Source organism: Lepisosteus platostomus, chromosome 5 (genome assembly GCF_059453375.1).
Source record: "Lepisosteus platostomus isolate fLepPlt1 chromosome 5, fLepPlt1.hap1, whole genome shotgun sequence".
In the NCBI taxonomy this organism is placed as follows: domain Eukaryota; kingdom Metazoa; phylum Chordata; class Actinopteri; order Semionotiformes; family Lepisosteidae; genus Lepisosteus; species Lepisosteus platostomus.
Window position 1 is genome coordinate 17,884,935 of NC_142615.1, and position 24,502 is coordinate 17,909,436.

General features: G+C 42.5%; 1 long non-coding RNA gene and 1 pseudogene across 1 annotated transcript; one reads left to right on the forward strand and one right to left on the reverse strand.

Annotated features, from left to right (window-relative positions):
* Window positions 1-1,919: 1,919 nt before the first annotated feature.
* On the reverse strand, window positions 1,920-12,926 carry LOC148664348 (interferon-induced very large GTPase 1-like; annotated as a pseudogene).
* On the forward strand, window positions 11,333-13,429 carry LOC148664349 (uncharacterized). The gene is made up of 3 exons (XR_015936490.1): window positions 11,333-11,480; window positions 12,850-13,008; window positions 13,202-13,429. It is a non-coding gene; the product is annotated as an uncharacterized LOC148664349 (long non-coding RNA).
* Window positions 13,430-24,502: the final 11,073 nt, after the last annotated feature.

A 24,502-nucleotide genomic window follows, 5' to 3' on the forward strand; every position in this document is an offset into this window, starting at 1 on the left:
CATATTGCAATATGGTTTAGGGACACACCTGGGAAAAACAGCCACAGTCACCATATTCTCCTACTGGTGAGTGTGTGTGGGTCAGTAACAAGATGTCCTCTGTACAAGACAACAGTACACAACAGTACACTCCTCTGCACCATGTAGTATTTCTTGTATGGAGGGCTTTTTTACCAATAGAAATATAATTGTTTATATATTGTTTATATATTGTTTTGTATATCTGTCCATTTTCTAATCCAGGATTGCAGGGGAGCCATAGTCTGTCCTGACAAGCAATGGGTGTAAGACAGCACACACACCCTGGACACAGACACACAAACACACACTCACACACCCTGGACGGGATGCCAGTCTGTCTCAGGGCACACATAGACACACAAACACACACTCACACACACCAGGACATCCCGTCCCGCCAGTCTGTGTGTGTGTCTGTGTGTATCGCAGGGTACACACAGACACACACACACATTCACACCAGGGCCAATTTTCCCACAAGCCAATTAACCCGAAACCCAAGTGAACACAAACATGCAAACACCACACAGACAGTCCCCCAGGAACTGAAGCCAGGCAGCGATGTTAACCACTGCACTACCCTGCAACTAAGATGTAGCAGGTATAAAAGGGTGAAAACAAGACTTAATGTTGTGTGTATTTCTGCCCTCTGTAGAGCAGTTACAGTTTACAGCTCTGTGCTCACTACTATGTCAGCTGATAAAAACAGAACCATTGAGGTGTTGAAGTTGTATGGTATGTTTGTTTATTTCATTTCAGGCTTTGTCGGAACACTTTAAGATCTTTAAGTAGGGATCCTAATAATTTGACCATGGTGGGGGTTTCAGTGGTCTGGACTTGTAGTGTCATTTGACTGAAAGTGAAGAAAGTATACAGAATCGCTGATTGTAAAACTGGAGGGAACTGTACTGGCAGATTAATCTGGTATGATGTATTGCAAAATTGTATGTTTGTCAAACAACAAACAGTTCAAAATGAAGAAAACAACCCAAGTGAAATGTCACTACTTTTTAATGCTTGTAAAAAGATACAGTTTGTCACATTTGATTGTGATTTCCTTTATTAGATATTTAAGTTAGAAGCAGTAATTATCCCATCTGTCAGTACAGGAGCAGAAGAAAGTTTTGTCACCAACTGTCACCAATTTTCAATTACCATTTCAATGTATTGTGTTTCTATTGCAGTATATCATTTTTTTCCCTATTTTAATCTTTTTCCATTAATCACACACCAGAGGATATAAGAATTTATCAGCACAGTAAACATAAGAATTTTCCTACACAGAAAACCCGACCCATGATGGAGTATGAGAGCAGATGCCGGGATTTCCTGTGGACATCACACCCACAGCTTCAAAATACAGCATGAAGTTCCTTAGTCAAACTCTGAATGACTTTTCACAAACAGCAAAACAAATGTCAGAATAAAGTTTAAAGATAAAACCAATTTCAGGTTAAAATAAAACACAATAGTTGCAGAAATCTGCAGTTACTCATTCACTATTCAGTGTCTAAATGTCTGTTGAGTGAGAGCTTTCTGTGACATTCTAGTACTGAAATAATTTTACTGGGAGACAGTTCTCTTTTTGGAACCTCAATCCTAAATCAATCTGAAGGCCATATGTTACCATATCTAACCCAGAGAGCTTCTCATCTGTTCATTAATAACCAGATTTGTTACAGATGAGCATGACGATATGATATGAGGACCTGTAAGACTGACTTGATCCGTAGGTGAGCTCCTGAAAGGATTGATCCATAATCCCTCTGAATCGGTGTCCCTGAATACCTAAATATTTACACTGATGTGGGTTTACTACACGTCTCTCAGGGCTGCTTCCTTTTTGCTTCTGTCCCAGTCATGAGGGAGTTTACCCAGACCTGTGAATTTCAGTCCAAATTCCTGCTCGATCTTTATCCTAAAAGTACAGATGAACCATTTCCAGTAGAACTGTTTGTTTGATATCACTTCATTTTTACACCATTGCAGGTGTCAGTTTATACAAAAAGACATTTATATGAAAAGTTCATCTTTAAATTTTGTTATTAATGGTACTTTTTTCTTTCTCAGATCTAAAGTTACTTCATTTCCTCTTTTCAATTGTTTTCCACTCATCGGGAATTTCACCACTACCTTCAAATTTTAGCTTTAATTTCCCCTCCAGCTGTGACCTGAAAGTACAGATGAACCATTTCCAGTAGGACTGTTCGCTGTTATCTGGGGTGATGCTCCATCTACTGTAAGGTTCACCTGCTGCTCTGTAGGTCTTATAAGGGAAAGAACTACTGGAACTCAAAGGTCTGAATCTCTTGTCACTGCTGACTGAAGTGGTACAAAAATCAACAGAGAATTCATCAGTTCCACAGCGATGCCAGCCAGCCAGAGCTTTTGATCGGTGAAACTGGACACTGTGGTCAGTCTCATGGCCAGGGATGGTGTTTGTACAGATGGCTTTACAGAAGGGACACTGTTCCCAACATCCACTGAGCGCCTCACACAGAATCTCATCAGGTCTGAGTCTGAACATCTTTAAGTCAAGGTCAGGTTTGCTGCTGCTTTCTTTCTGAAGATTTTCCAGTATCTCCTCAAGTGATCTGTCCATCGTTTCTCTGAGGAACTTCAGGTCTGTGATGTCTTCATTTTCAATGTTTCTGAAGTCCTGTCTGGGGAGCTCCATATGATCACTGAGTGCTACACAGAAGTCATCCAGCCACAAGGTGGCACCACCATGTCTCTCTCTCACAGCTGCAGTGACAGTAGTGTTCACTGTTATAACCTGCTGTACTAGGTCAGTCAGATTGGTATTAAACATCACTCTCAGTTGATCACTGTTGTTTCTACAGTATCTTTCAACACGCTCCCTTATAAACCTCTCAAAATAATCCTTTGGCTGGTTAATATATTCCATATAGGAGTCAAAGTCCTCCTGCTCAGCGAGGTGTCTCAGAATGTGGTTCTCCAGGTTGGATCTGTTACCACTGAAAGCAGGGCAGTTAGATTTCATATCATCTGTGATCTGGATACAGGTCTTAGCACACACTGCCTGCTGGATCGCAGGTTTGAGACATCTGCACAAAAAATCTACAAAGAATGTGACAGATGTGGCTCCTTTACAGAAGCTCTTAAAAGAGTCAAGGTACTGATCCCTCTTACTCTCGAGGTAAATCAGAGGATTGTTGGCTCTCCTGAAGGCTGTGTGTAGTTTCTCAAATTGTGGTGCTGCAGTAAAGCACAGATAGACAGACAGTTCAAACTCGTACTCCTTTGTGAATATATTTTGCTCTGTAGACTTTTCATAATCAGTTATGTTACTTTTTATCAGCCCCAGGATTTCATGGATGAAGTTTTCATTGAAATCCACTTTCTCCCCTTCTCTCCTGTCAATGTATTTATTAACAGCTCTCTGTATGTGCTGAGTGAGTTCATTCCCATGAAACCCGCACTGTGGGTCTTGAGAAGTAACTGTGTTCCATACAGATCTTGCCCAGCTTTGTTTGATGTGTTTTTTCTTATTGAACTGGAACATCTCCTCTCTGTTGACAATCTTGTTGAGGACATCTCCCTGGTTCTTGAATTTCTCCAGCAGGATGTTCTGCACTGTGGCTCTGATGTCCAGCGGTTCCTCAGGGGGCAGCTCTGAGGACACTCTGGTCACCCAGCTCTTCCAGAGTCTGTCAAACTGCTCCTCCACTTTCTTATCACTGAGCTTCTGCTCCTTCAGTCTGGAAGCCAGGTCTTTGCTCATTTTAATCAGTTCTGATTCATATTCTGATTTCTTCCTGTCCAGCTCTAATCGGAATTTCTTCAGTCTGATCAGTTCATTGCTCTGTTTTGGGTTTCTTCAGTGAGCTCATTCCTCAGGATCTCAAATCTTTTATCAACATTCACCTTCCAGTTAATCAAGATCTCCTGTTTTTTTTCCTCTTTAAAATACTTCTCTATTTCAGCTGTCAGAGTCCTGTAAACCCCATTAAATTCTCTCATCAGATCTGACAATGTCACAGCCTGAACTATATTATTGTTAATTTGGTTGCTCAGTCTGTTCTGTATCTCCAGGGCTCTTTTCCTCATCTTCCATGACCACTCTCCGTACTTCTCCTCCAGTTTACTGTAAACCAACATTTCCAGGGTGTTTCTGAAGCTGAAGACAAAGTTCTCCCCCAGCAGTGCATTCCAGACATCTCTGATCCGTAATTTAAACTCGGACAGTGAGGGAAACTTCACTCTAGGCTGCCACTGAGCAACACTGAGGAGCTTCATCTTCAGCTCCTGGACATTCTGGCTGTAGGAGGGGTTGGGAGGAGCCATCGGAGGGTCTCCTTCAAGAAGGTTTTTGAAGTAGAAAACCTGTGATTCCACATCGAACTGGATTATATCACTGAAGCCAGTAACTTCATGCTTTTCCTCTGTAGCAGCAATGCGGGCCATTTCATCCAGTTTCTCCAGGAGACACCTCCTTCCCTCCATATTCTTGTCATTCGCTGAAGCTTCTGCAACATTCTGGTGCACAAAAATACAACTTGGTTTGATCTGAACACTTGTCATTCTCAGAAATGCCTGGACGCAAATCTGGAGAATGTCCTGCATTTCAGACGGATTCTCTCCCATGATGTTGATAAGAGTCATGTCCCCAATCCCGATAATTAAAGTTGCTAATTCATTGTCATGACTCAGTGAGGTTTTATTACTGAGCTCTGGTGACTGAAGCCCCTCTGTGTCCACCACCAAGACAAAGTCATACTGCAGCTGGGCTCTGACCTCCTCACTCACTCTCACTAACTGCATGAACGCTCCCCTGGTGCACCTGCCTGCACTCACTGTGAACTGCAGCCCAAACATTGTGTTCAGCAGAGTGGACTTTCCTGAGCTCTGGACTCCAAGGACTGAGAGGACAAACACCTTTCTGTCTCCAAGTCTCTCAGTGAGCTTGTCCAGGACGGCCTCAATCCACACCAGGGGCACATGGGCAGCATCTCCGTCCATCAGCTCCAGAGGGTGTCCTGACATCAGCATCTCCGCTCCAACAGCAGGAAGGACACTGAGAAACTGTCTCTGATTTTTTAGACTCTCTCCTGATTGACCAGCTTCATAGAGCTGAGCGGTTTCTCTCATGAGGTGTTGAAGTCCGAGAGTAGCAGCACTAATCTGTTTAGATATTGTGTTCAGATCCTTCTGCAGTTTAATTTCCTGATCCTTGTCCTTACTCTTGTCTTTCAGTCTCAGTGTTGTCCACGTGGAGTGGTATTTCTCCTGAAGTTCATTCAGCGTGTCTGCAGTCAGTTCATCTAGATACATCCCTAGCCAGTGCAGCATGAACAGCTTGGTGTCTTGTGGATCTGCAGAAGTTAAACACTCTAGGAAGGATCTCGTGAAGTCATGGAGAGGGAAAGCTCTCTTCAGCTGTTCATGACGGAGGGCTGTTTTCTCAGCTCTGATCTCACTCATTTGCTGTTCAATACTTTTGTTCGCTTTGCTGTTCAGACGATATTGTTCTTTGTCCTTCATGCACCACCTGTGCCACAGCTCACCCTGCAGAGGCAGCAGAGTCTCTTTTAGGGTTGATAATCTCTCCTCTTTCAACAGATTCAACAAAATCTTGGCCTTTTCCTTCCCTTCTGTACAGAATTCGCTTTCTTCATCCACCCTGAACTGCTGTCGTCTCGCTGCCTGTAAGTATGTCTGCAGGCTGGAGGTCTTGTTCACAGTGGAGATGCAGTGTTTGATGTGTGAACTGATCTCATCAGTCAGATTACCTTCGCTCCTGTTCTTGGCTGCCAGTCTCACTTTGGTTGGATTGTTTCCTGGAGAGACTTTACTCTGTCCAGCAAACAGACAGATCAGGGGGACAGGAGAGTTGGAAAGAGCCTCAGCTTTCTTCTTCTCTTCTCCAACCAGCGGAGACTCTGGGATCAGAAGCACGTTGACAGTGCTGACCTCCTGGAGAAACTGCAGCTGCTCTGGGTGTTGGCTGGCATCTCCGTGAAGGTTCAGGAAAGCTATACAGCTGTCGAACACGTCGTCCTTCCTGCCTCCTGGACAGTACCAGGCGATCTCCACCACCCCGTCCATGAGCAGGCAGTCTGGGGAGCTGCCCCTGCAGTGCCGGTGGAAAAACACACTGTGTCTCTTGGGGCTGATGACACTGTTCAGGATCTGGGATTTTGAGATGGAGGATGATCCCAGCGTGATGAAGGACACAGTTGGCACTGGAGTGTTGAACATGTCCCTGCAGTTGTGTTTCACAGAGCTGCCTCTCACTGAGAGCTCCTTACTGCACCAGGACCTCTTGACCTGCCTCAGGGCCCACAGAGGGAGCTCCACTGCCCCAGTCTCAGGGCTGGGCACCAGGAGGGGCAAGGCAAACTGACAGGTGGAGAGCTTGTTGAAGAGGAACGCTCTCAGGAAGTCACCAGAGCAGTGGAACACAGCCATGTGGACGTCCATGGGGTGAATATATGAGTCTAGTTTGTTATCCTCTTCATCTTCCTCCTGTCCAACGCTGAAGAAGTCACTCCTTTTGTTTTTACTGGAACACTGGTTGTCTGGACTGCTTTTCTTAAATTCATTATCTGGAAGTTTCAGTACAAAAAACCGAGCACTGTAGTCCAGCGTCATGAGCTTGTAGAGATAGTAAGAACACAGCTGTGTCTCTGTTGTTGGCTTCTTGGCACTGAGTGATAGACTGTCAATGACAAGAACCTCTGATTTTTCAAATTGCTGGAATACACAGACTTAATTCCCAGTTTTTGAAGCAAATTAGTAAAATCTTCCATTTTCATTTTATTAACAATGTGTGTCAACATCAGGTCTGCGTCCTGCCCTGTGATCCTTCTGTAGGCCTCCAGCAGGCTGCTGCTCAGTCTGAAAGGGTCTGTGAAGTCTTGAGTGTGAGCAGACAGGATGATGTCCCACACAGGAATCAAACTGGTTCCTCTGTCTATCACCTGCCAGGTCCTGTTACTGCTGACCAGAGCACACTTCCACTGCAGGTGATTGTTGGTTTCAGCAGGTCCCCCAGTTTTAGAGACAGAAAGCTTCACTCTGCTCATCTGTGCTTCACTGTAGCTCCCAGTAAAGGATCCTTTCAGCTGTGATGCAGACACGCTCACTTCACTTTTAGGCGCAGTGATTGAAAAAAATATTTTTTTCAGTAATAAGAAATGTTTTCTGATTCCAGCGACATTGCTCTCTTTAGGTGAACATAAAGAGGTTAATTTACTGTATCCAGCACCAACATAGAGATGTAAGGCTTCAGATATCAGGCTGTTCATCTGTCTGACTTCACTGCTGCTGAACCCCTGGGCAGAGGCCTTCCACCAGAACACCCCACCAAAGTGAAGAGGACCCTGGTCAGCGTGGGAACCAAATCTCTTGAAAAACTCACCAACTCTGTCCAGTAACTCAGGGGTCATGTCACCCTCATCACTGTTGATCAGCACTGCTTCTATGTCTCTAAGGTCTTTCATGGCAGCACTTGACAGCTTCAGTTTGTCCTTCTGAATAAAGCTGGACGCCAGTGGGACATAACTGTACATCGTTTTCCACACGCAGGACTCTTCAGAGGAGGATGTGTGAGATTTCCCCTGTTCTTTAGTACAGTGTGACTTTTCTGTTGTGTTTTCAACAGTAAAAACTTTAAATCTAACTTTTGCTGAAATGCTAAAAGTGTAGCCGAGCTTTTCCACGACCTTCTGGAAGAAGGTCAGAGATGTGCAGGAGGAAAATGCTTCCTTCTCATAAAGCGAGCTGTGCTGGGGTCTGTGCAGTGAGAAGCCCTCAGGAACCTCAATGAGCTGCTCTCTCTTCTCCAGCATGTTCTCCAGAATCCCAGTGCAGTAGACTCCCTGCAGAGCCAGGCCTCCAGACGCGCTTCTTAACACATCCTCATCAGGAACATTCCCAGGGTGAGACAGGGAGGAGTCTTCCAGAAGGTTGAGCTGTTGGTGCAGATTTTCCACCAGCTCGTTTAGAGACTCTCCAGCAGGTACCCAGCATTCCTGAGGAACGTCAAGGGCTGAGCGAATCTTGTCTTCCAGTTCTCTCACCTCAGCACTGTTTCGGTCTTTGCCTCCCTTGTGCAGTTTCTGAAGCTCTGTGAGGTCTTGTCTCACCTCGTCCATTCTCTCTCTGAAAGACTCCTCTGGGTTTTCCATCTTGTCCTAGTTCATCAGAAAAAGAGGACTTGGATCACAACTTCTTCTGGGCCAAGAAGAGAAAAAACCACTGGTCCCTCTTTTTTCCCAGAATTTATAAAAAAAACTACACAGTATTTTCAGGCAGAGCTAAGTCAACTGCATCACAAAGTAGAGGAAATACACTGTTTGCCCAGGTATGAAGCCCAATGGTTTTCAATATCATGGTGATACACAGAGTCTTTAACTGCTGATTTGTGTCATTATCGATGGAGGGCAGGGATCCTGGCCAGCCATATCATAAAATTTATTTACTACAATACATTCCTAATGTTATGCTTTGGGCCCTGAGATCTCGGCACAGTGCTTAATGACAAGCCAAGCTCCAAGTGCAGGTTCACAGCGGAACCTCTTCAGGCTTTTAATGAGAGATGATGAAGTAATAAGGCAGGCTGATTGAAACCAGAGCTGTATAAAATAATTGGAAGTTGGAAAAAAAGCTGCCTTGATGCAGCAGAGAGACTGGTTTGAATACAGCTGTCGGAATTGCAGAGAGTTATGCCAGCGGAAGGAGACTGTCTGGAGATGGTGGGAGAGCTGTAGCTTTGAAGGAAAAAGAGAAAAAAGGGTAAAAAAATCACAAGCCACAGAAAAATAGAGATGAATGTTCTCACTGATTGAGTGCTTGTGACTTTTTTTGGATGTAGCATCTGCTTCGTGGTCTGTCTAGCAGCAGAATAACAAAAAATTAAGCAAGAGATGTCAAAGTATGAAACTAAAAGCTGGAGGCTGGCTGGAGGCCGCGCGGATATAAGACCCCGGAGGCCTCTGAGGGTGCCGTGCAGAGATAAGGCCCTTATTGACTTTAAATTGAAATTGCTGCCAAACACTGCGAGTCAGAAACAGGTACAGCCTCGAGTGCAGATGAGATGGACTGGCGAGCGTCCGTATCTGATGCACTGTCCTGAGGCTGCAGAGACTGCTGCTTAGACCAAAGACTGGCTTCATGTGCTGGGCGACGCTGGCGCTGAAAACTTCTGCAAAGCTCAGTGAGAAGAGCTGGATTAAATCCAATACTGCCGAGCAGACCTACGTGCTATACTGAAGCCAAAATATCTGCCAAACAGTTTGCTGGACAGAAACATGGAGCCCTTGCTACAGGTTCCTGAGAAGTGATAATAATAAACCCGAACACTAACACTAACCCCAAACCCGTGAACTCCTGAATAAGTAGGCTCGCACTTTCACATTCATTGACCTGACAGCCTCGGGTGAAGTACAGAAGGAGGTGATAAAATTTCCCCTTTTTCATCTTTCTCCATCTCACAGGATTACAAACACCAACCAGGGCAGGAGTGTAACACAAAGATCAACTACAGAGAAAACACCACCACACAAAGACAACACATGAATGTCTTCACATTAGCCAGTCTGGGGCACAGGCTGTATATTAACACTGACAGGCTGGAGGAACTCAGTCTCTTTAGTCCGAAGGAAGTGTCCCACACTGACAGGCTGAGAGAACTGAGTCTCTTTAGTCTGAAGGGAGTGTCCCACACTGACAGGCTGAGGGAACTGAGTCTCTTTAGTCTGAAGGGAGTGTCCCACACTGACAAGCTGGAGGAACTGAGTCTCTTTAGTCTGAAGGGAGTGACCCACACTGACAGGATGGAGGAACTGAGTCTCTTTAGTCTGAAGAGAGTGTCCCACATTGACAAGTTTAAAAAACTTTTTGTCTTTCAGCAGGCAGAGCAGAACACAAAAGGAAACATATTTACTCATATTTTCCATTTCTCCACTTCAGGAGAGTTTTAAAGAGCTATACTGTCCTAATACAAACTATTTATTTAACTATTTATTTATTTTAACTATTTAATAAAAACTATATTAACTTCATAATTGATTAAGAACAAACTTATAAATATCTACTCTAAAGTATCTGTCTGTAGGAACAGTAGTTTATAAGTATTAAGTAATAATGAGATTTTTACAATACAATTATTTATGTTTCAAGCATAAGATTTTTAATTAAATATACACTATATACAGTTCCTCTCATGCCTGGAGTTGATGGGATACAGTGTTTTGATCAGGACGTCTCTGAAGAGGAAACACAATTATTACAGGTAGACATGATTAATACTGTAGGTGCCAACTGAACTACACTGGCTACAGGTCTGACAGAACCCACTCATATGAGCAGTTGAGCACAAACAGAAGAGTAGTTACAGTGGATATAAGAAGTCTACACACAATTATTGAAATTGCTGGTTTTTGTGATGTAAAACCAGAAATCAAGATAAATCATGTCATACATTTTTCCATCTTTAATGTGACCTTGCAAACACAAAATAGATAAAAGAGAAAAACAAATAGATAATTATTAGGAAAAAAATATTGAAATTAAAAAACCTACAACACCCTGGTGGCAAAAGTGTGCACACCCTTTTATAATGGGGGCTGTAGCTGTGTTCAGAGTTAACCAATCACATTTAAAATAATGTCCAAAGGTAAGCAGCATACACCTGCCATCAATGAAAGTGATTCTGATTAACCCCAAATAAAAATCAGCCGTTCCTGTAGGATTTCCTTGAAACTTTCAGGTTGCATCCTACTGGGATAGCCTTGGTCTGCAAGGAGCTGACAAAACATCTACGAGATCTTATTGTTGAAAGGTACCGATCAGGAGAGGGATATGAAATCTCCCCCACTCCCTCCCATCATATTATGATGTCTCCTAATGTCTTCCTATACCCACAAGGACTGTACTCCTACACCACTACACACACATGTAAGCCGAAATTGTTCTGTCCCGATACAATAGCCCAGTAAAACTGTACCGGTCAAAATATTTATTAATTAACCATACTATTTTTAACCATACTATTTTTGCACTGTTCCAAGAATGACCTTGCACTGTTTTTGTCCTGTTATATTTTCTCTGTTTGCACAGTTTTTGATTACTTGATTACATGTTATTACTGTTATGTTATTACACATTACTGTTATTGCTATTGTGTTACTGTCTATTGTCTTATCTTCTGTCCTATTTATATACTGCACCTGAGTGACTAATGAGGAACACTTTTCATTATACTATGCACCTTTGTAAGTATAATGACAATAAAGTTGAATAAAGTATAAAAGAATATCATAGGCATTGGATGTACCATGCAGCACTGTGAAGACTATCATCAATAAGTGGAGACACAGGGACAAGATGAGGATAACCCTCCAAAGTTGATGATAGGACAAGGAGAAAACTTATCAGGGAGGCTATCAAGATGCCTACAGCAACATTAAAGGAGCTGCAGGAATTTCTGGCAGGTACTGGTCACTCTTTGCATGTGACAATGGTCTCATGTATTATGCACACGTCTGGGCTATGGGGTGGGGTGGCAAGACAGAAGCCATTATTCACAAAAAAGAACATCCAAGCCCATCTAATCACCCCAAACCATGTGGGAAAATGTCTTATGGTCTGATGAGACAAAGGTTTAACTTTCTGGCCTTAATTCTAAAAGATGCGTTTGGTACAAAGACAACACAGCCCATCATCCAAAGAACACCAAACCTACTGTGAAGCATGGTGGTGGCAGCATCATGCTCTGGGGCTGCTTCTCTTCAGCTGGGACAGGGGCTCTAGTCAAGATAGATGTGATAATGACTAGCTCCAAATATCAAGATATTTTGGCACAAAACCTGCTGGCCTCTGTCAGAAAGCTGTAGATGAAGTGGAATTTCACCTTCCAACATGATAACGACCCCAAACACACATCCAAGTCAACCAAGGAATGGCTTCAGAAAAAGATCAAAGTCTTGGAATGGCCTAGTCAGAGCCCAGACCTCTATCCCATAGAAAACCTCTGGAATGATCTAAAGAGGGCTGTGCACAGGAGATCTCCTGGCAATTTGAAGGAGCTTGAACTTTTTTTGCAAGGAAGAGTGGCATAAAATCGCAAAGTCCAGGCCTTTACATGATTTATCTTGATTTCTGGCTTTACATCACATAAACCTGCATAATAATATTTCAGAAGGGTGTGTAGACCTTTTATATCCACTGTACATAACGAATCTCACTTAACCAGTCTGACACCCAACGTGTCTGTTCATGTCAAAAAACAGCTCTCGTCTGAGCCAATGGAAATGGGACAGAGAGAGAATGAATTCCAATAAGCACTGAGAGAACTTGAAAGATAAAAGCTATTTTAACCTCAGCATTTGACTAACTTGGTAAAATGTCAACTGAAGTTGCTGATAAAAATTCCCATCTTCTTCCCCCATCGTAAAATGCAGATTTAAATTTTTAACACCTTTTTTAATTTTACTGCGATGACCCCTCCTATCTCAGAGATGAAAAACACCCAACCTTCACCTTCATTAGAAACGCAGATGAGAAATTAGTTTAGATTAGAACTCAATTACAAACTAAATATCATCAAAGCAGACCAGCTTCCAGAAATTCACAAAAAACAACCATTTGTCTCCAGAAGTGTCTCTACAGGTCTGGGCTCTGAGGACAGTCTCAGGCAGGACTATGCAGAGACACTGCAACACGTTCTGATCAGTTAGTTTTAATCTAAATCTCACTACTTGATTGTTACCAAGAAAACCCCAGCATTCTGACAGCCCAGTGACTTCATCCATCCTGCTTGCTTTTTCTGTTTTTGTAAAGTTCTACTTTCTGTACTTACAGGAATCTCTCGCTTCTCCGTGTCTGGAGTCTGGTGTTCACTCCTGAAGAGCTGGGCTCACACTTTCACATTCGTTTACCTCCACAGCCTCTGGTGGCATAGGAGTGTGAACATGTTACTGCAGCTCCTAAAACTTCCCTGACAAGGAACTTCTGCTTCAGGTAAAAGACACCACTCGGTTTGAGCCCCTGTTTATTAACATGAATTATAAGTATTAATACTACGTATTAGCATCCTTCAGCGTTTCCATCTGCTGTTCATGTTTTAACAGCTCATTGCCAGGGGGGCTAGTTTACTCTCTGACTGCTTTGTTGGCTCAGTCCCAAACTTGTCCCATTCCTCTGTGCCACACAGGTTCTAAAGCACCAGACCACTGGAGCCCAGTTGGACAGGAGGGAGGTGGTTAGGTGGTTTCACTGCTCACAGGGTCTCGGACACCAACCAGGGCAGGAGTGGAAGTAAGGAGATCTGCTACAGGGGAAACACCACCACACGTGTGTGAGCTCCTACCCAGCAGCCCCTCTGGGGAACAGGCTGCATCACCGCCTGCAGTATGCCCGCAGTTCTTGTCTTTCCAAAGGTCTATAAGGCGATCGAAGATCCTGAAGAAAGCTTGAGCTGGTATCGCTCTAGGTTGAGCCTAGGGGGTTAAGGCCAAGCAGCAGCTGAGCTGGGTGGGATCCGGCAGCAACGTTCTCTCTCTGCTCTCTACTCTCCCCTCCCCCTTTCTCTTGCTCCGCTATCCTTGGCCTCTTGGCTGGGAGTAGGTACTCGTGGCCTGCCCGCGGTGCTTGCTTTCTTCCTCGAGACTGGGAAGCGCTATCCGCTCCCTCTCTCTCTCTCTGCCTCCTTGGCCTCTTACTTTCCTTCTCCCAGCCAAGAGGCCAAGGAGGCAGAGAGAGAGAGCGGATAGCGGATAGTCTCGAGGAAGAAAGTAAGTGTTTATAAAGTTGATACCCTGACTACTCTGAAGAAATACCCAGATGTCCAGTCTTCTCTTCTAATGTTTTGGGAAAAAGCTCTCAGTTGTTGTAAACAGTACAGTGAAGACTGCCTCTGAGAAACACCCAGGTAACAACCATGACTGATCATGTCTGCTGCTGTCATTAACACTCATGTAAACACAACACTATCAGCAAACAGCCAGGCTTCACACCCCTGAACACCAACAGTGAACCACTGGGGTTCATATCACTAAACACCATCACCGAACAGTCAACATTCACATCACTGAAGACCATCAGCAAAAAGCCAGGGTTCACACCATTGAACACTGTCAGGGAACACTCAGTCAGGTTTCACATCACTGAACACCATCAGAAAACAGACAGGGGCTCACAGCATTGAACACCGTCAGAGAACAGTCAGGTGTTCATATCACTAAACACAGTTGGCAGTCAGGGTTCACATCACTGAACAGCTTCAGAGAACAAGCGGGGTTCACACCACTGAAGACCATCAGGAAACAGTGTTTGTACATATGAAGTGAAGAATCAAGTTTTACAACTTCTGATTAAAAGCCAGTGAAATATTCCGTCAAATCCACACACATCAGGTTTTATAGTTTTATGACAGTAGAAACTAAAAGTAAATCAGTTCCCATCTGTCTCCTAGTTCAGACCCCGTGCGTTTGACAGGCACAACAAACTCTAAGCAGACAGAAATAAACTTTTCCAGCTGTTGCTGTGCTCTGCGACAGAGAAGAGACCCCCTGTGACTCCCTTTCCGATACTCTGACAGTTAGAACAAGAGAAAACTCACCAGGGCTGAGCGCTGAGCTCTCAGATGCCATTTCTCCTTTTTTCCAGTTGATCTGAGCGAGTTGTTTCCCGTCTGCTCTGTGATGCTGGTTTGGCGCCACCTGGTGGAAAAGTAACACTGCTACATAGACTGATGGATAAATTAAATAATAATTCCTTACTCTTACATAACGCTGTTCTTGACACTTCACTCAAAGTGCTTTACAGGTAATAGGGATACCTAAAGACAGAAATGAATCGATGATTATTATGTCATCAGAATACCGAAGTCACAGCACTTCAGTCGACACCCCTACTCTCACACACAGCATCCTGGATCTGTACTGACCAACAGTCAGGACACTGGGGTCCACACCCCTACTCTCACACACAGTGTCCCGGGATCTGTACTGACCAGCAGTCAGGACACTGGGGTCCACACCCCTACTCTCACACACAGTGTCCCGGGATCTGTACTGACCAGGATACTGGGGTCCACACCCCTACTCTCACACACACTGTCCCGGGATCTGTACTTACCCAGCGTGTCTCTGGTTTATAACCTTTCTTATATCCAGACAGATAAGGGAGGGATATTGACTTTTACGTAAGAATAAAAGAGGAAAACTGGTGCCAAATCCTGCTCCCACAGCCCAGCGCGAGACCAGACACTGGCCGTCAGGCTCGAGGAGAGAGCGCCGGTTGCTAGGCGACGCTCTGAGTTGGAAAATCCCGGCCAGAGCGCTCGAGCTCCTCTCAGTGCTGTTTTATTCCCAGGTGAGGAACTGCGTCTTTCCTGGAAATTCCAGGAATGACTCGGAATCCCCCGCCAGGTCCTTCCAGCGGGAATCTCCTGTGGGCTGGGAGGGATGGCGGAGGCTCTTCCCTGGTGTTTCTGCAGATGAGGGGAGTCCTGCTGCCCGTGTGGCGGCACAGCTGGTAAAAACGCTCCCTGTGCTGTGGGTGTTGTGGGCTGCCAGTGTTTCCGAGAGAAATTGGTTGTTTGTGTGGGAAGATGCTCTTTCCTCAGGAGGGAAAAAGTCCATCTGGGGCTCAGCTGGAATAACCGAGCGGGAAGGAAAGTTCTGGAAGTGCGCATCTCCTCTCCGTCTGCTTCAGTCCCAGTTACTGCGACACTGGGACAGAACAGGAGTGACGAGCGAGCCTTCTTTCCTACACGGGGTATTAGTGGGTTTTTTTTTAGGAAACAGGACAGAGATATATAAAAGGATACCAGAGGGAGAGAGTCCTGAATCTCTCAGTTCTTGTCTTGATCCGGGTTGTACCCAGTTCCAGTTTAAACTGGTTTAATTAACTCTTTAAACTGAGTGTCTTCAGTCATTAACAAAGGTCCGTCCAGTTTCTATGCGCTTTATCCAGTACAGGGTCGCGTCTTTCACACTAATGAAATGTAAAGAGTAAAAACTCATTGAAATGAGCAATAAAACCTGGATTTACCAGAGAAACAGGGGAATTTATTAAAACGAGACTGTATTAAATAGGAGTCTACTTCATCAGTGTGAACAACGCTTTCTAATATCACTTCCAGCTTTTTTTAAGCTTCTTTGATCCTGTAGTTTATATATACATATTTATTAATACCTCATATTGTATTTCGGTACTGCAGCAGTGATATGAGCCTGGTATGTTCACCCACGGCTATTTTAAAGAAGAAAAGGAGGAGAATAATGGAGGCAGGTAGTTCCCTCTCGTAACCCTGTCTGAACGAGTAACGCGATGCAAGCTTCACTAAGAGACGCTGGCTTGGTAGCACCTTTCAAAATCAAAGTCCACTAAACCTGCCTCAGAAAAAAAATAGTTCAAACTTATTCTACAGAGCCACAGCTAATAGAAAATCACCATGGTTTTCTCAGATAAATGTCTTTGCTGAAGTTGCTGGGGTTTATAGAGCACCTCCCATCCTCAGACTGGGACTGTGCAGCCATGGACAGGGAGTGGTCTCACCCCGCTCCCGACCAAACAAACATCTGTGCCTCTTCAAAAATACCTCAGATCTATTCTACGGACCCTCAGCTAATAGAAAATAGCCATGGTTTTTTTCAGATAAGTGTCTTTGCTAAAGCTACTGGGGTTTATAAGACTACTTGCTGTTCCCAGACTGGGACCGTGCAGTGATGGTGCAGGGATTGGTCTCATTCCCCTCCCGACCAAACCAAAATTTGTGCCTCTCCAAAAGTGACTCAGATCTCTTCTACAGACCCCCCAGCTAATGGTATATAACCATGGTTTTGCCAGATGAGCATCCTTTGCCAATGTTGCTGGGGTTTATAGGGGCCTTTTAGCAGCCGATACTAGATTTGTCTCGAAGGGCATGTTATTGGAATGTGGGCATTGTTAACACTTCACCTTTCTGGTTTGAAATAAAGTGTAAATTTCACACTTTTTCCCTACTGTCTATGGGATAATTGTTTGGGGTGTAAATGTAAGACATATTATAAAACTTAGGAATTTTGCTATATTAAATTTATTAGAGTGTATTGAAACAGCCAAAAGATTGAATAGACCTTCAATGGTGATGTATCTTTTCTGGGAAGGTGGCTCTGCCACAGACATGGTATGCAGCCTTTTTGAGTTGATGTAATGTGGAAACGATGGGTTACATGGTGCCCAAGTACCAGTTGATAACTGATCCCCCCCATGCGTTCCGATAGACTGGGAAGTAAAGATACCTTGCAGGTGTTCTGTATCAAAACACTACACTATGGTATTTTCTCTTAAATCAGATGAGTTTTTATTATTTCGAGTGTAGAACTACTCAGACAACATTCAAGTGCTGCTTTAGTTATCTGGCCTATTATCCTCTGGACACAACAATTCTGCACAGCACAGAGGGGAGGAAAAACCTCATTTAACTGCAAGAAAACCTCCGGGAGTCCACGGCTTGGGAGTCCAATTTTGGACGATAGATGTTTCACAAGAAATTCTCTTACTGTATATTAGATTCTATTTCAATTTTACAAATATGGGTATTTTTGAAAATCTGAATAGCTTTAGATCCCAGAAGGGTCTTGAAAGTCTTGTGTATTGTTACAGGTAACGCTGCCCGTTTCTTCGTCACTGATTGCAAGCTATTCAAAGACTCGTTCAGTGCCTCTTTACTATGCAGTGGAGTTGATATGTAACTGTTCAGTGGCTCCAGGTTTTTTTATGTTTCATGAGTATTGACATTCTCAACTGTGAGTACATAGTTTGACCAACATATGTCTCTGTCTGATGCCTCCTTTATTTCCAGAAAACAAACACAACATTAGTTTAGTTTATGCTATGTGTTGGCTGTGTTGTGATGTTTTCATCATTTACTTTAATTCTAAATTTCTGTCCAGTGCACAAAAGTACCACCCAATAATGTTCACCTCTGTTTATAGACTTTCCTTCATGGCATATTGTTGATTTAATAGTACATTGCACTTTACCAACACCTTCCAATTCCAACTGCAGTTCTCAGTGGAATGTGCTCTGGGAATCAGAATCACAATAGTTTGTGGACAAGAGCTAAATCGTTGCTTCCAGACCACTGTTTAATGATAAGTAGCTTGTTGTGATCATTTGGATGACCATCAATTTTGCATTTATCATTTAGACTAAAAATGTGTGATTATCTTGATAGGGGTTTTTTGGAATGAATGCCTGAGATGTTGAGGAATTTTCTTTTCTTGTTCCATTCCTCCTCTTTCACAAGGGCAGGAGACTTACTTATTCTAGACAAATTCAGTCTTATCTTATCACAACATTCCCTTTTATGTGCTTTGTAAAAAGTTCCTAACCTTTCCACACATTCATTTTGAACTTTACCTCAGAGTTTGATGTAGTCCATCCATTTTTTGGTATTGCTGAAATCTGCCTATTAGTATTTCTGTCCATATTGGGATTGATGACAGAATTTATTTTTACAAAAAAAGGTTTCGAACCAAAATAGGCATTGGGCCCTTTGTTCTCCTGTCTGTTTATATCCGCCATTGCCTTAATGTATTTTTTTAAACAGTGAAGAAATTGAATAATTTTAATTCTCTATGCATCCAAAATCAATATCTGAGTCCTCAGCACCTGTAACAGTGGGGACACTGCTAGTGCTCAGCTGTGACACTTGACTTTTGAGATTGGAAATAGACTGGGTGATAAGTGTGTTACTGTATCTACTACCCATGAAAATGCAGGTGTCATAAATATGAGCGGACAGGTCTTCGAATCCCGTGGAATTAACTATGACACTGAAGATATACTGTATATGCCAACATTGTGTCTTTGACGCTTTTGACTAGACTGCTTTTTCACTAGTTTGCATCATAACATGTCTTTAACTGGCCCTAACTAAAGTACACCTTAATTCATGGTCAGGTGCAGTCCTTTTGAGATAGCTTTCCATAGTGTCCCCATTGAAAATATTTAGTCATGCTTTGAGCAGCATTATGGAGTGGTCACTTAATTTGAAAAGGTAGTGTGTGTAAGATGACCAGAGGAAGGGTCATCCAGGACAGGTATTTCAGGATGAACTGCTCGACATAATCGACTTAGAGCTAAGCAGGAGAAACCAGCTGACCCGCGTAGGGAAAGGGCTAATTCCGAAAAACAAAGGAAACAGGTGTGTCCCATCAGGAAACAAAATATAAATGCCCCGGAAGTGGTGAACCACTGTGGAAGTCAGAGTAATGTGATGCAAGCTACACTAAGCGACACGGAAGTGTATGTCAACAGCTGAATTTCAATCAAAATAAATACCCTTCAGCTACCACAGTAGTGTATGAGGAGTATAGCAACATTAAGCGAAGTGACGGGAGATGAGTAAAAAACAAGGAAGGGCTGGAGCGTCCTTAAGAGGAGGAGTTTACGAACGTGACACAGCTAACTTTAACAACCCCAGACACTTCAGCAAAGACACCTATCTGGCAAACCAAGATGATTTTCTATTAGCTATACATCTCTAGAGTAGATCTGAGGTATTTCTGGAGAGGCACAAATGTTTGTTTGGCTGTAAGGGGAGGGGTCACTGCATGGTCCCAGTCTGGGAATGGCAAGTTTTCTTATAAACCCAAGCAACTTTAGCAAAGACACTTATCTGAGAAAACCATTGTGATTTTCTATTAGCTGTGGGTCTGTAGAAGAGATTTGAGCTACTTTTGGAGAGGCACGATTTTTTTGTCAGAAATTAGACTTTTTCCTGTCTAGAAAAGCACAGCTCTGTGTCCGTTTGCAAGGAGGAAGCAATATAAAAATGATTGCAAGAATTAAAAAAAACTTATGAAGAACAGCTATTTCCTATTACCTGTGGGTCTCTTTATCACATTCCACCTAGTTTTGAGGATGGACAAAGTGTTGTGCTATAAATGTGACTTTACCTGGTCCAGGATTATTTTTTCTCAGGCAGGTTTTAGGGGACTTTTATTTTGAAAGATGCTGCCAAGCCAGCGTCTCTTAATGTAGCATCACGCTACTCCAGGCGAATGCGCTACAATATTAGTATGGAATCTGTAAGTAAGCAGCTAAAATATCACAGGTGGACATTTTGGTAAAGTTTGACATTCGTTTTGTTTTTTTAAACTTTTTTTGTCCCTGTAGTAGTAATGAGCACTGTAATGTAGCGAGCTGCACTCAAAGCGCGATCAGAGCATTACTTTCGGTGTGTTTCTCATATAGCCGAACACATAAAAATAGTCCACTATTATGCAGTAGCTTATTATGAACACGTCTCTTTCAGGTTTGAAAAAATCTGTATTTTGTCTTAATCCAAATGTCAGCAGCCAGTAATCAGCCAACAATTAAAATTTAGAATTTAAACCTTTAAACCGTGCTGTATATTGCACTGCACAGTATTGCGCAGTCCAAAGATTTACTCTGGGAGGCTGCTGCTGGTAAAACTGGCTCTGGCTTGAGTGTGTGTATCTGGATGAATTGTGATGCGTGATGGTTTTCTGATGAAGGATTTCTTCACGCGTTTCTTTAGGTTAAACAAAGGAGGGAGGAAGGGTTATTTCTGCAATTGCCAGTAACCCGAGAACAGCTTATCAACATGCTGAAACCAACCATAACTGAAGACAGACGGGTTACACCTTTAATAAAACACACTCTGTTTTATTAACAGACACTCCGGCTCAAACCTGTGTCCTACAGTGGGTAATGTCACCCTCATTAATCAACGTGCTTATCACACAAATCCTGCTAAACTAGAAGCGTTGCAGAAGGTGATATACTGTACATGATTTAATGGAGCACTGTTTAATTCAAAGAAGCAAATGAACGCTAAACTCCACCAGGCATCGTGTGTGCTGTTCAGCTATGAACAAGTTTAACTTTAGACAAGGACATGTGCTCTGTTCCCTTTTGTAACAGGGTTATTAGACACAAGAAGAGCAATGTTGGACAATGTTGTGTGGCTCAGGGGGAATTTTTCTCTAAACATAAGAGTTATAGAGGAGACACATTGTGTATCGCGTCTTCTTACACTTGTAAGAATGTTCCAATTTTATTGAGATATGGAAGATATTATTTATGACATTAATAATAAATAATGAATGACAGGCTGGAAAGTGAAGAGTTACAGAGCAGACACGTCGAGTCTCGTCTTTTCAGCTTGGAATTTAACCTCAGAGCGATCCCTTTGGTTTTTATTTCTTACATGGAAAGTCGTGTACTGTTCACAAAGTAGCTGACAACCAATTATTGCTTGAAGGATTTAAAATCTGTCCTGTAGCTTTATTTAATTGAATAGAAACCCGCCATCCTCTTCCAGCGGCTCTGTTGAGCAGAGTTTGTGTTGAGCAGAGTTGTGAAAGAGTTTTATCACCGTCGTCAGGGCGTGGGGGTGGGCAGAGAGATGGAAGTGAAAGAAAGTGCGCTGTCTGGCAAAACACTATTTTATTACCCTGGGAGTGTGAAGATTTAGTGAGCACGGGGCGCACAGTGACATTAACACACTGAGATCACTGAGATGGACATTGTAGTAAATATGTTGACAAATGTCTGGATTTTGAGTTTCATGAAGCAAGGTAGAATTGTATCCAGCTGTGAATCAGCTACGTGACTTTATCCCTGTGAAGTTCTGGTGGGCAGTGCCCCTCACAGTGTCCTGCCCAGAGAGAGTTAGCTTTCATATAACAGTGTATTATTATGATCTTGCAAGTACGTTTTTAAACGTTTGTAATCATTTTTTTTTTGCAAATGGCAGTACTAAGAGACCTAAACTTGAAGTTTTGCAGTTTGGATTAAGCATGACTAGGATGAGAAAAGGTGGTGACCAAGTAAAGAATTGTTGCGTGTTTTGTTCCAAGGTAGAGAGAGGAAAACACACGAAAGGAAATATATACACATCCCAAAGTTACAGAAATAATCTGTCAGATAATGATGCTCATCCTGCTGAGTACATGAAATACTGAAGCAGGGCAGTAAACTACCGCTGCAGTCTATCTCCATCTCCCACAGGAAAATAACCCCAATAAGAACATAAAACACACAATACAGAATATGCTGATGTAAACCCTGTCTTAACGGGAGCCACGTATTAGACTGGCTGTAGCTGCTCAGAGACGCAGCACTGCCTACAAACTACAACACCTATAAACACCCTGAGCCACTTCCTGACAGCTGCATCACAGTCCCTATTCCTCCTGGCTGTGGTGACGTCAGCAGGTCCCTCACCATTCTGGCAGCTTCACAGTCACCTCTGCGCACATGAGAGACTCACACAGGATTTCATTTTAAAAGTTTATTTTCTCAAAAATTAGAAAACAAAACACAGTAGGGTTTCCAGAGATACAGATGCAGCCATTCAAAGTGAGCGGTACAGACACGTACCGGAGGTAATTGGCTGCGGCGTCACGCATCACGACGCAAGATGACACGGGGTACCGCGGTACGTGATTGGTTGACCGACAGGGGCACTTGTGGTCCGTTGGTCTGTCGTAGAAAGATTTACAGTACAGTAAACGTCTTTACTGTGCCCATTGTAGATATTGAATTTTACCACTGAAGGGAAATCTTAGTAGCTGAGCATAAAAAGAATAGGAGCATACTGTAACGCGTGTGAAGGCCATAAACGATATTAATTTTGGAACATAAACATACAGTACTGTATATGGCTGGTCTTGGTACTTTAAAGTAAAAAATACACACCAGTATTACATTTCTCCCTAAACATTTTAAGCATCGAAGTCTTTAACTAAAGAGATACCGGAGTCAACAAGCATACCTTTAGAATTTGATTAATAGGGAATATAATATGGAATCGCGTATCTAAAGAAATTAATAACGTTATGATTATATTCGTGTACTGCGACAGGGCTGTGTAGGGCTGTTTTGCCTCCCTCTTCATGTGACTTCCCCTGTAGCCTACTGGTCTACATGCCTGACTAGCAACTCATGGGTTGTGTGTTCAAATCCAGCTGGTGCTGGACTTTTCTTTTAACAAACATTTCTTCGAAAAAATAGAATAGCGATATTATGGACAATCAGTTGACTTTTATATTTCAAAATATCGCAACATGATCGATTCTAAGTCATTTTTGATAACAATCAACAAACAAACATTTCTTTGAAAAAATGAGTTTCCCTTGGTCAGAGATATAAATATATAATATATAAATAAATTAAATTTAACTAACGTGAAATAGCGTGTGAAAAAGTGGTAGTTTTAAGATTTTCTGCTAATATAATATGGAATCGCGTATCTAAAGAATTTAATAACGATATGATTATTTTCGTGTACTGCGACAGGGCTGTGTAGGGCTGTTTCGCCTCTCTCTTCATGCGACTGTACCAGGAAGAGGATTTCTTTCTATTCGAAACGTGTATTTTAAAAGTTTAAGAAGTAAAAACCTTACAGCGTACACAGATTTCTAAACTGATCAGGATCGTTATCTTTGTCTTATGCCTAATAATGTTCACCGCTCTGTCCAGCAAATTAATAATAAACTTTATTTTATATAGCGCTTTAAACGAATAAGTAATTAGATTGCTCATAAACCTAATCACTTGCTTTTTCTTTTTATTTAGGCTCAGATTTCAACTATAGATCGTATTATTAATAACCATAATAACAACCAACCAACAAAAACAACCATATAAACATAATACCAACCAAAAACATAGATAACGACCACAATACAAAATCAAATATATCAAACCATTATACTCTCGCAAATTCCTCCAATTATCATAATCCCGCCCCTTATGCAAAACCAAACCTTCCTCCCATCCCAGTTTATCCTCTTTATCATAAAGAAAATCCACCTCAATTTTCAACATAAAGCATTACTGCTTACTGAGTTTTGAGGGGGGGGGGGGGGTGTCTTTCGCTGGAAATCTCGCCTGCTTCTACTTTATGAGTACAACCCCCTCTCTGCCGGAGTGCTGGCTGTGACGAATTAAACCGGTTTCACAGGTATTTTCAAAGTAGGAAGTACAGTGTTAACTGGTAGCTGGGCTCCTCAATGGAATCGCTTTAACATGCTAATGCGTTGGTTTAACAATCCGGGAGTGGCAAGCTTCCAATGTCAACTCGACTCGATTGGAAGACAATGAACGTATTTTAGCCCTAAATGAATTAATAGCAAACATGGTTTACATAAAAGACATTTTTCCAAGAAAGTTTATAATAAAACGATCTATAGTTGAAATCTGAGCCTAAATATAAAGGAAAAGGATTTTCAGAGAGCAATCACGCTGTTTATGTAGAAAAAGCGATTAAGTTTATGAGCAATCTAATTACCTATTTGCTTAAAACGCTATATAAAATAAAGTTTATTTAGAGATGAATGATCAGTGTCACAGTTTAAATAATTTTCGTAGGAGGGCTTGGACAGATTCCAAGTGCATTTTTGCAATTTACGTTGCATTGTCCAATGTGCTGTTGTAATACAGTTTAGAATACAGTTAGTCTAAGCTTTATCAGCTTTATTTATGGGTT